This window comes from Mustela lutreola, chromosome 15 (assembly GCF_030435805.1).
Source record: "Mustela lutreola isolate mMusLut2 chromosome 15, mMusLut2.pri, whole genome shotgun sequence".
Classification (NCBI taxonomy): Eukaryota; Metazoa; Chordata; class Mammalia; order Carnivora; family Mustelidae; genus Mustela; species Mustela lutreola.
The window spans coordinates 10,041,779-10,053,256 of record NC_081304.1 but is presented as its reverse complement, the minus strand read 5'-3'; the positions used below and the strand labels follow the sequence as shown (position 1 = coordinate 10,053,256).

Below are 11,478 nucleotides of genomic sequence, written 5' to 3'. Positions count from 1 at the left end.
ATGGATTCAAGTCTGATAATGTGTTTTTCAATTAATGCATTAACTATTTGTAGAGCTATGTTTGGGTGCATATTAGCGCATGCATTATTGTATTAATCAATGAACACTGTTCAATGTATACTGTTAGAGGTATTGAGAAAGAGGCCTTTATGATGTAAACAAAACTCTGATGGCATAATTTGTGGTTGTCATTATAAGTTCAATTATAACATTTGGATGAGGGTTGTAATTAAACTTGTATTTAGTTTATATTAAAGTTGCTGTTTATTGGGTAGCTATGGTGCACTTGTTGACTATGATACCCGCAAGAGAGAGGCTCACAAAAACTTGTTAGTATACTTATTTACAAACTATTACAAAGGGAACACTCTTGAAAGCATCAAAAGCACTCTATTCTTATTTTCTGCATGTTTGCAATGATAGCTGCCATCTAATAGTTTTCCCAGGAGTCTATATGAAGGAAATCTATAATATACATAATCCATAATAAACTCACATACAATTACTGGCCATGAAGAAAGAGGTGGTCTCTAGCTTAGTATTCTCCGAATTGGAAACTACAATGATAATGATGATAATAATAGTAATAATAGTAACAGCACCTTTATATCAACCTTCAGAGATCATCAGATTAAACAACTATGCAAAAACAAACAGAAGAAATATATATTGATGTCATAGGACTGAAACCACCAAGGTCATGGAGATCTAAGGCAATAACTCATACTTAACTGTGTTTACATCTTAATCATTTAAATTATATGACTCTCAGAGGACTTACATTCATGTGGAAGTTTTGAACAGAGATTATAACAATTTTATTTCTAGTAGGAGAAGTTAAGAGGACCAATAATATAAGGAAAAATTTCTTACATTTTAGTTTGGGCAAAGAAATCACAGAAAAATAACTTTGGGCAGAACCAAAAGGAACATCTTGCTCAAACCCCTCTTCCAAGTTTGTATACTATTAAAACAGGATACAATAGATCATCGATTTTTATCCATGGAGTTTTTTTAAAAGATTTTTTTTATTTATCTGACAGAAATTACAAGTAAGCAGAGAGGCAGGCAGAGAGAGAGAGGGAAGCAGGCTCCCCGCTGAGCAGAGAGCCTGATGCGGGGCTCGATCCCAAGACCCTAGGATCATGACCTGAGCCAAAGGCAGAGACTTTAACCCACTGAGCCACCCAGTCGCCCCAATCCATGGATTTTTGATGGAAAACATTTAACCCCAAAGATCATTAGCATCCCTTTTTTAAAAAAATAAAAAATAATTAAACTAAAAATAAAGCATGTGGGGGAGGGATCCTATGTTGTTTGAGGGAATTACTATCATGATTACCATTTCATTGCAGTAGATTCTCAAACTCAAAATTCCGTTGAAATCAGTGGACTGGCTTTATTTCTTTTTAATGTTGGATGAATTCTCTTCCTACAATTTCTCAGGAAATGTAATAATTTATTAGTTTTTAAATCCCATCAGTATCATATTTGATTTATCTCCCTATTGTGTTTTTCTTTGATTGATTCCTAGAGACAATTCTGAACTTTTTCGCCATGCCACATGTTTTAAGGGCTACATTGTTCTCTTGGAAGCACAGCTGTTATGCCTCTATCTAACAGGTTAAGAAAAATTAATGTCAGGTGACAAACTTATCAGAAGTAAGTTCACTGGAAATCAGTATGTTTAGGAAGATTTTCACACGTTAGAATCGGGTTTTCAGGGTCCAACTGTGGGTTTATTGTTTCATATTATTAATAGTGCGATGACAAACCAGAGGCAGGAGAGCTAATGATAGGATGTGCTCTCACCTCCCTCCCTTTTAAAGGAAGTACTCAAATGAGCGGAAGCCCAAAGCCCTGTTGATTTAATACTGAGCTTCTGATAGTAAAATAAACAGACAATGTCATTTACAGAACAGGATTAAATTAGGCTTATAGGCATGTCTAGTGGTGTTTGGAGAGAAAAGACCAAACTCCTATTAGTTCTTAGAAATTTCTAGTGGGAACAAGTTTTGGTGACTTTGTACTTCCATTCCTCAAAGGGATTTACCAGGATTTGTCTCTGTGAGGCAGGGTGGTAAAGGTGTACATTGCACTGATATGTTAATCAATATATTGCATTATATTTAAAATAGGCATCCTGCTTTTCATTTTTTTTTTCTGTTAAATCCAGGGAAGAAATTTCCCCTAGCCTCACCAGTGAACTTATACTGGTTTAGAACTATTTCTGCATTCACTTAACAGCTAAAGGACAAAATATTATATGAATGATTTAGTTGTGTTTCTAGACAGATATAACAGGCTTCCCCTAATGAGTTTGGAAATATGATTGCAAATCTGTGTGCACCAGGAGAGCATTTACTTGTAATCACCTCAGCAAATGAAGGATCAATGTGCCATCTTGGTCTTAATCAAGTAGACAAACTTTTAATAAGAAAGGAATGGCATCTTCCTTTTAGTCTTAAAATGATACAGTGTTTTAGGCATTGTTCTTTGTCAAGAAATAATAAATATTTCGAGAAAAATGAGAAAATGCCAATGCACAAGCATAAGGAAAAAAATAAACTATAATCACATCTACTACATTGGGGTCCCCAGAATATCATTTTGAAGGCCCGTCTCCAGATGTTTTTTAACACGAAAGAGAAATAGGTTTGTATTTTTTTATATATTAATATTTTGGCCACTATTGCAGGCAATTTCAACAAATCTGAATATATATAGCAATTTTGACCTATATTGTTCATCATGGGTTATTTTGCATTCTTATTTTTCAAAAGTTATGCATTAAACTCTTACTTGTCTTGATTACTGGGTTGTTGCTGTTATTGTTGTTTTGTGCCTCTTGAAGTTCATACTTGAGGTGTGTAATGCCTTCTTTACCACACCCTAATCCTAGCACTGAAGACAAACATAGAAAGAGGTTCAGATTTGGAAACTAGTTTAAATATAAAGATTTTTCTTTTCTCAAAGAAATGGAATCATATGATATAATTTGCATTCAAAATTCAAAGCCCTTAAACATTTTTTCAGGACACAATTTCTTTTTTGCAAAATAATCCATTTTCTTCTATTATTTATTTTTTCTTTATATTTTTCAATCACTAAATCCTCTTACATGCAACACTTAACGATTGCTAATGAGATCAAATGCACGGTACCTTGAGTTGACGCAGCTCAACGGGAAAAATGTGTTTGATAGTTTCACAGACTCTCAGGTCTGCTGTAGATCTACAAGCCTGAAACAGACTAGCTACAGATTTGCAAAAATCCAGTCCTCACAGAATCAGTTTTGATGTTCACTGATTTAAGGACTAATATTAACAGTAACCTTAGTTTTATTTTAGGAGGCTTCGTGGAAGGTACTGAATTTTGACATGGACGTGAACTTGATCAAAAATAATGCCAGCTATAATTAGTTTGAACAGAAAATATTTATTGTTTGAATACGTATTTTATACTCCATATATGGTTATTCCTAAAAGTAAGTTTATGAGCATTTTCTCTCCACTTTAACAAGGAGGCACCAGCAGTTCAATAAATCCTACCATTAAATGTATTCAGCTGCTAGTTACTAGAGCTGAGGAATAGCTTTCCTACCCTTTATGCTCAATTTGGCCTAATGCCCGTAGCAGTATTCTGGACCGGTGTTCAGCAAACTTTGTCCATAAGGGGCCAGAAGGTCAGTATCCCAGGGTTTGTGGGCCACACAGGGGCTCTGTCTCTTCTACTCAACTTAGCTGTTAGATCACAGAAGCAGCAGTCATACACGATGAGTGGCTACGTTCCAAGAGTGGCTACGTTCCAGTTACAAATTTACTAATGAAGATAGAAATTTGAATTTTATAAAATAGTCTAGTGTCACAAAACATTATTCTTTCAAAAAATTTTTTTTCCACCTACAGTTAAGAACTGTAAACCCTTCTTAGCTCAGGAGCTGTATAGACGGTGAGCCAGATTTTGGCCCATGGGCTACAGCGTTGCAGATCCCACCCTGTTCCAGAACAGGGGAAAGGGTGACATCCTGGGTTTAAAAAGAAAGGTCTGGATTTCAGGAAAAAGTTTTCATTTTCTAAGAGTCTTATAATACAGGGACATTTGCATATAAATCACGATTTTGGCTCTGGTTCCTTTTCTTGATGTCGATACTCTCCCATCAAAATCCTCAATCTTAAATCGTTTCCATGAACAAACTAAAGGGGACTTTAAAATAAAATTCTACACAAGGAATTAAGGTCTTTTTAAATTGTATTTAAAGGAAGAAAGTCTCCGAATGACACTATCTCAAAATGTCTTTTTTTTCCCCCCCTGTGGGTTGCTACCTTTTTCATTTCAATTGAGTCCTTCATTATGGAGTTATGAGTTAACTATTGAAAAGTTCCCAAGACCACCTCTTCCAGGTACCATCCTGATCTAGACCAGCCATTGAGCTCCGTTGCCAGGAAGCATCATAAAGGTTTTCCTTGAGACATTAGGGAAGGAGCCACAAGGAAGGAGGAGGAGAGGGGAGGAAGAGAAGAGAGTGACATTGGTAGGACAGGGCCCCGGGGGCAGCCATGCACCACTCATCGTCATTGGGCTTCTTAGGCGAGCACATGGCTGCCCAGATGCTGCCAGGGCCAAAGACAAAACATGCAACTTTTCCCATTAGTGTGACTACTGATGTCCTTGTTCTCTAGCTGATGGAAAATTCCTAGAGAAGAAAGGGAAAAAAGGAAAGGGGCCTGCTGGGAGGGAGTTAAGGGATCAGAGCGGTGGGGTGGGGGTTGGGGCTGGGAGGTAGGCAGAGGGCTGCCTTCTAGCTCCTGCCACTTTCTATCTCTCCATCCGCACCCGTCACTGCCCCAAACTGGACCCCCTACAGAGTGCTCAGTGTGCAACTAGTTTGTTCCCATAGGGAAGCCTCCACTGCAGGATGAGGACCTGGAGGACTGCAGCGTCTGGCTCATTCACTCTTTGGAGAATTTGATCTCATCTATAAGAGAAAACAAATGCATGTCCCCTATTTTTCTCCAGGACCCTTTTCGGGTTTTTTTTGTTTTTGTTTTTATTTTCTGCTCATAATTCTTTCTGAAGTCAAGTTCCTTTGTCTGTTGAAGCCATCTCCCCTCCTCACAGTAAGGTTAAGATGGGGACAAAATAGCTGTAATTCTAGAACTTGTCAGCCAGAATCAGACCGTCACAAACCAATCACCCAAGGCTGCTCCCTGCTCCCAATAGTGGAGATTATTTTTCCATGATGTAATGAACCTTTTAGAACCTTCTGAAAGAAAAATCAGCAGCAAATACATCTCTCTGCCTAGAGATCCCTTCGAACCAGAAGGTTGGTGAGAAGGTTTTTAGACCAGAAGCATTACTTATGGATGTCGCCATTGTTGTTCCTTGCAAGGAAGAGAATAAAAGTGTAATCATACTAGGTCATGTGTAAATTTATGCTGTTTTTACTGGCTCTTAACCCTTTTCCTTCCAGGAATTGTTAAGTTCCTTTGCAGTCATATATCAGTCCTTGGGTACGTTCTCACCACGGGTGACCGTTTGACGGTAAGGTCCCTCAGTAGACCAACAGAATAGAAGTCGGGTCACAGAGCGGACTCCCTGGAAATTACGTAAGAGAAATAAATACCCTGGTATTTGCTCAGAGAGGAAATTAGGAAATTCACTTCGAGCATGAACTCATAGACTCTCCAATTCTCCTGTGGGAAAAAATTTTCTTGTTCTGAGAGGATCTTCAGAGAAGTTAGGGGGTGAAACCTTGTAGGAGAGATCTCCAGTCTCCATGTTACTCTACATGGGACTGCAGGTCAGGCTGCCTTCCTTGTGGCGGAGACTCTGAAGAGGGTTCAGGAGACAGGAGAGCGAACAGGACACCTGTCCATGCCTGGAGTGCGGGTTGTCTTCCTTCCTCCTGTTCCCGTTCTTTCTTTCATTTTGGGGTTCTATGTCATGGCCCATAAGTCAATTCACAGAGAATTGCTTTCCCTTGTGGAAAAAATAATCTCAAAAATCGTTTTTATGTTTTTATTTTTATTTTGTGCCGCCTGCACTATTTCACCTGCAGGGTGTGGGTTGGTTTTTACATTAAGGGTGCTAGAGGCTTTTCTGGCAAGTTGCTTTGATGGGCTGTGCCTTTGTAATGGAGCTCGAGGAGCTGGAATCATGCAGATCTGAAATGCATTTGCAGAGATGAACCAAATGCTGAATAATGTTAATAGTACAATTCTAAGTGCTCTGCCTGGATCGCTGGCTATGTCTGGGTCCTCTTATCTTGTAGGATTTGAAAAAATGTGTGGACCATGGAGAGGAAAAATGAACCAAGGCGAGCAGTGCCTGAGGAATGAAGATAGAACAGAGAGAGGAGTGAATTAATATCTGTGCTTAATTCACTTAGGAAAGAGCGCCGATTCATTGTGAGCCCAGGATTAAAAAGGTTTGCCTACATCTCCATTATACTGCCTGGATTTTGACACTATGAATATGGTACCGGTGACAGTCTTTTGCACTATATGATGCTTTGACCAAGTAGATGCTCAGATAACTTCTGCCAGGAAATCCAAGTTAACACTTTCATCGTCTGCAGCTCCAAGGGAAGAACTGCTTACCATGTGTACCTAGCTAGCGTGTTGCAGAAAGACTGAAGCTGTTTAGCCTCAGAGCTTTATAGATCATTCTATTTTTGGAAAATACTGAGAGGGTCGCCACTATCTGCTTTGAAAGTTTCATATTTTCATGCATAAGAAATATGTGTGCAATGGGTGAGTAGATAATTTTTTAAATTGTAAATTGTAAAATATAACTGAATTCTTAAACACCATAAAATCAGAATCATGAAAGCGAGTTGCTGAGAAATTGAAGTCTGGAAGCAGGCTACAAATCTCTTTGTCAGAACTAAATAGCTACAGATCCAAAATTGAACCGTCTTCCACATCTTGTGAGGTTTTTAGATATGACACCATGAGGTCAGGAGATAGAACGTTGTGTGTGCGTGATTTTCACATTTATGCACTTTGATTTTGCTTTGCATCCACTAATTTACTAAGTACATTCCTTCTTTTACTTAAACCAGTACTAAGGAGGCACTAGATTTTTATTTAAAAATAATAGGCATTAAGAACAATAGCTTTGGGGTTTAACCTTTGCCCAAGTAGGAAATACATCATTATCTTTCAAGGATTTCTCTTTTTGGAAAGCTTTATTTTGGGTGAAGTTAACACGTATAAGAGGTTTAAGCTTAGTCAATGGAAAAGCTAGGTCTCTTAACTGATTTTTTTTCCCTCAAGTTGTAGACTTTGTGTTTCAGTTTACACGCAGGAAGATGACCATGAGGTGACAAGAAGGCATTATTTATAGCGTCTGCTAAAATTTGGTGGTTCAGTTATGCCAACCATATAAATGGAGAGATTTAGCATAAATATACATTTTAAAATGTGATCATTCCTTTGGATTTCTTTACATTTAGAATGGACTGGGTGGAGCTCAAATCCAAAGGGAGGAAGAAATATCTGGATTTGATCCTAATTAGTACACTACAATATCTAAGTAAGCACTTATAAAATGGGCAGTAACATAACTTGGGTTTTCTTTTAAAAATCATATAATGTTATCAGTGATATTTTTCCTGCTATCAGGAGTCATTAATGTGATCGGCGACTATGAGGTATAGCATTTGATTTCTGTATAGTTGTGATACAAGTTACTCATCTGTAACTTGTACACAGGGATTTGAATATTAAAAGATAAATTGACCAAGGGCCAATGAAGGCTATCTACCTGCAGAACACAAGTCAGTGAAGGAGAAAACGATCAGTCATCTCCTCAGATACTGATCAAATTTACTTTTTTAAAATTTTTATTTTTTTAAAAGATTTTATTTATTTGACAGACAGAGATCACAAGTAGGCAGAGAGGCAGGCAGAGAGAGAGGAGGAAGCAGAGAGATTGCTGAGCAGAGAGCCCCATGCAGGGCTCCATCCCAGGACCCCGGGATCATGACCCGAGCCGAAGGCAGAGGCTTTAACCCACTGAGCCACCCAGGGGCTCCTGAATTTACTTTTAAAGTGGAAGAAAGTCTCTCACCGGGAAGCATAAGAATTGAGCCAAATATCTGGCTATAGGTCTTGTAGGAGGCATGCAAGGTCAAATTTTATATATTATAGTCAATGTAGGAACCATTTGGGGGGGAATTAGTCATTGGCTGTGAAAATTATCAGTCCTATTCTATGATTTCTAGATTTGTCTGAGCACAGATGCCATGAAAAGTTATCCTCTGCAAAAACCAGAGGAGGGGAACTTGGGCTTGAAATCCACAGGCTTAGAGGCTGGATCTGCAGCCTCCTCTCACACAAGGACCTTCCTTGTAACACGAATTTCTCTATTTCCTTATCAGTTACCATTGGGATTTGGGAAATCGCAGGAAGAGAATCCAAAAGAAAAGATCACAGGGTAGGACGGCAGCCAGAGGCCACCAACAGAGAAATGACAGCGGGATCAGTGTTCTAACAGCCCTGCACTCTTCTCTTAGCCTGGCGTTCACTCATCGGCAAGTCCCTTCCTGTCTAAAAACCGAAGGGTCACTCCTCATGCTTGTCTTATGGGTTTACGGTCTGGCCCCAATTTAATGTTCGGTTCTCACATCCCTTAATTCACGAATGTATTCAAATGCTCACCATCACCTGGAAAATCCGCCTTGTTCTTCTTCCTCTAACGCCAACCCGTGCTTCCATGTAGCTGTGACAACGTCCCTAACCTCCTCAGATGCTTCCTCTCCATTTATCATTTTTGCACTGAAGCAGGCATTGCAAGAGCTCGATGTGTTATTTAAAGGCTTATTATATATAAATACCTCTTGAAGACATCTTATTCCCCCAATTAAGTTACTCTATTAATTTGATCATCATTAGTAGTAGTAGTAGCACCACGAGCTAGTGTATTTAATTCCACTGCCTAAGTGTTCATTATGTGTCAAGCACTCGAGGGGCATTATTTCTAATCTCTGTAACAGTCCCTTACAGCTGGCTGGATCAATGTCACAAACACAGAGCAGGCTGACCCAAAGCCCAAACACTCCCCACCAGGCAATGCCATCACCACTGTCAAGGTCACACAACTTAGAATATCCTTGAGATTCAATGCATTGGGATTTGCCTTGAAACAAGGCGATTAAAAAAAAAAAAAAGTCTCAAGAAAGCATACCTTTTGGTCTAGTAATTCCACATTTGGAAACCTAACAAGATAAGAGGAGATAAAAATAAACAATTGACAGAAGCAGTTAATGCATCTTTATACAAATATAAGTATATATATATATATAATATAATTTTTATATAATTATATAATTTATATAATTATACATGTATATAAAGGTATAAGAATAGGTGATTTTTCATCCAAGTATGGTTCATACATGTTATGGATGTGAAATATATATAAACATTAAAAGATATGCTTTCAAATGAATTTTAGTTGCATGACAAACACACATAAAAAGTATGATACTCATGTATTAAAAATATGACACAATGGATCCTAAAATCATAAAAAATATATCTATAAAGATATAAAAATAGAAACAGAAAGATAGGGAAAGAGGGAAGAGATATACCAAAGTATTTATAATGGTGGGAATATGGATTTATTTTCTATGTTTTCCTACATTCATCTATCTACATTTTTAATGTTTATCTTGGACATTTTCCATAATTGCTTTGGCAATTTAAAAAAAAAAGACCTACACATACTCAACACGTGAAACACTGGAACACTCAACACTTGAACACACACACACTGTTAAAAGCAATATCCCAAAACCTAGACATTCGGGTATGTACCCTTTTTATCAAAAGGAACATGACAAAAAAAAAAAAAAGTAATATGACAGGATCATTGACATTATTCAAAATATGTTTTGTCTATTCTTCGTATCTTATGGCATAGTCCTGAAATGTCTACAATGGTGACTACAATGGTTGTTTGAAGTTGTTTCTTGTTGTTGTTAGTTCTGGAAAACACCAGGTTGCAGGCATTTTATAATAAGGTTACCTGACCCTAGAAGGGGACATCCTCTTGAACAGAGAATGAACCCGGGACTTTAGGGTCATTACCTCTAAGGGAGCTAATGTGCCACAGACAACAGGGATGAAATGGTTATCATCATCACTGTGTTAAGAGCCACGGTCATGGGGGTTCTGGAGAATGCAGCATTTTCAGAGTGTAGTCATCTCACCCACATGAAATACGTAAAGTATTCCAGAGCACGACAGAAGAGTAATTTGCTAAGTAATAATTCAGCTGCTCTGGAATTGTGAATTAAAGAATAATAATAATCATCCCACTCATTATTGTTGGCTTTAACATATCTGACGGAAAATAAAGATCATATTAATGGACACAGTAAGCACTCAATCTCTCGATAAATGACTATATATGACTTTGTTGTACATATGTATGTAAACATATGCACATTTGCAGACACAAAGGCACCTCCCTTACCCAGAGGTCTCCCTCAACTATTCATTACACAGTAAATGCAAGGACGAAAGCATTTAAATGCTCTGAGAAGCCAAAATAGATGTCATAAATCCATATCCTGAAGCTTCTTGACCCAAAAAGGAAACTGACCAAAACAAGGTAACTCCAAATTTGGTATCTGCTCATACTATTTCAAAAATATATATCCACTTTAAGCCCTTTAGATTATATTTGCTTTCAATTTGCATATATTTTTAAGCAACCTTGGTTATGTAATTTCTTGGTCCAGTGCAGACGAGAATCAACGAACTCGATAGAGCATTGTGACAGCCTGATATATTTGGCAGAAGCAAAAATGAGAAGTGAAAGCTGTCATTGGTGGAGAAGAGAGAGAGAAAAAGAAGACTTAAATAAGCTTAGTTTATGGTTATTTAACATAGACAACATTGCTTTCACTGTATTTGGACAGTCCCCCTCCGTTGCAGGTAAAAATGAAAGTTTATGTTTATTATAATGATACCGAGTCATTGTTCAAAAGTCGTAGTCTACTCAAAAACATGGTTACTTTCATTCCCTCATTCAGCTGACATTTATAGAGACTGATGTATTTCCTTGCCTGGGTGCAAGGCGATGAGGATATAACGAGAAAAAAAAGACATGGCAGTGGATTTTGAAAAGTGGAAAAAATATAGGGAGATGTATTTGTAATAGCATGAGAAGAACAAAACTTCAAAACATGCTAGAGTGTTCCGGGGCAATCAGCTAGAGTTCGAGGATGCATACAGTGTATTAGAGACGATGGTTCTCAGCACAAACACATGTCCATTAGTTGGAAAAGCTATGATGTGATATGCTGCCTTCCCACGTATGCCAGAATAATAAGGCATCATCACTGTGTGCCCCAGAATAATAAGGCATCATCACTGTGTGCTCCAGTAAGCCTTATGGAATAAAGCCCACTGCTTTAGAAGCAAAAAAAAAAAAGTCTGTGTAAGCAGAGACATGCAGCCT

At 38.0% G+C, this 11,478-nt stretch overlaps 1 long non-coding RNA gene across 1 annotated transcript; it reads right to left on the bottom strand.

Annotated features, from left to right (window-relative positions):
• Positions 1–2,148: 2,148 nt before the first annotated feature.
• Positions 2,149–9,225, bottom strand: LOC131816675 (uncharacterized). Its single transcript, XR_009348140.1, has 2 exons — positions 9,193–9,225; positions 2,149–6,330 (listed from the first exon to the last, which is right to left on the bottom strand). It is a non-coding gene; the product is annotated as an uncharacterized LOC131816675 (long non-coding RNA).
• Between the last annotated feature and the right edge of the window lie 2,253 nt (positions 9,226–11,478).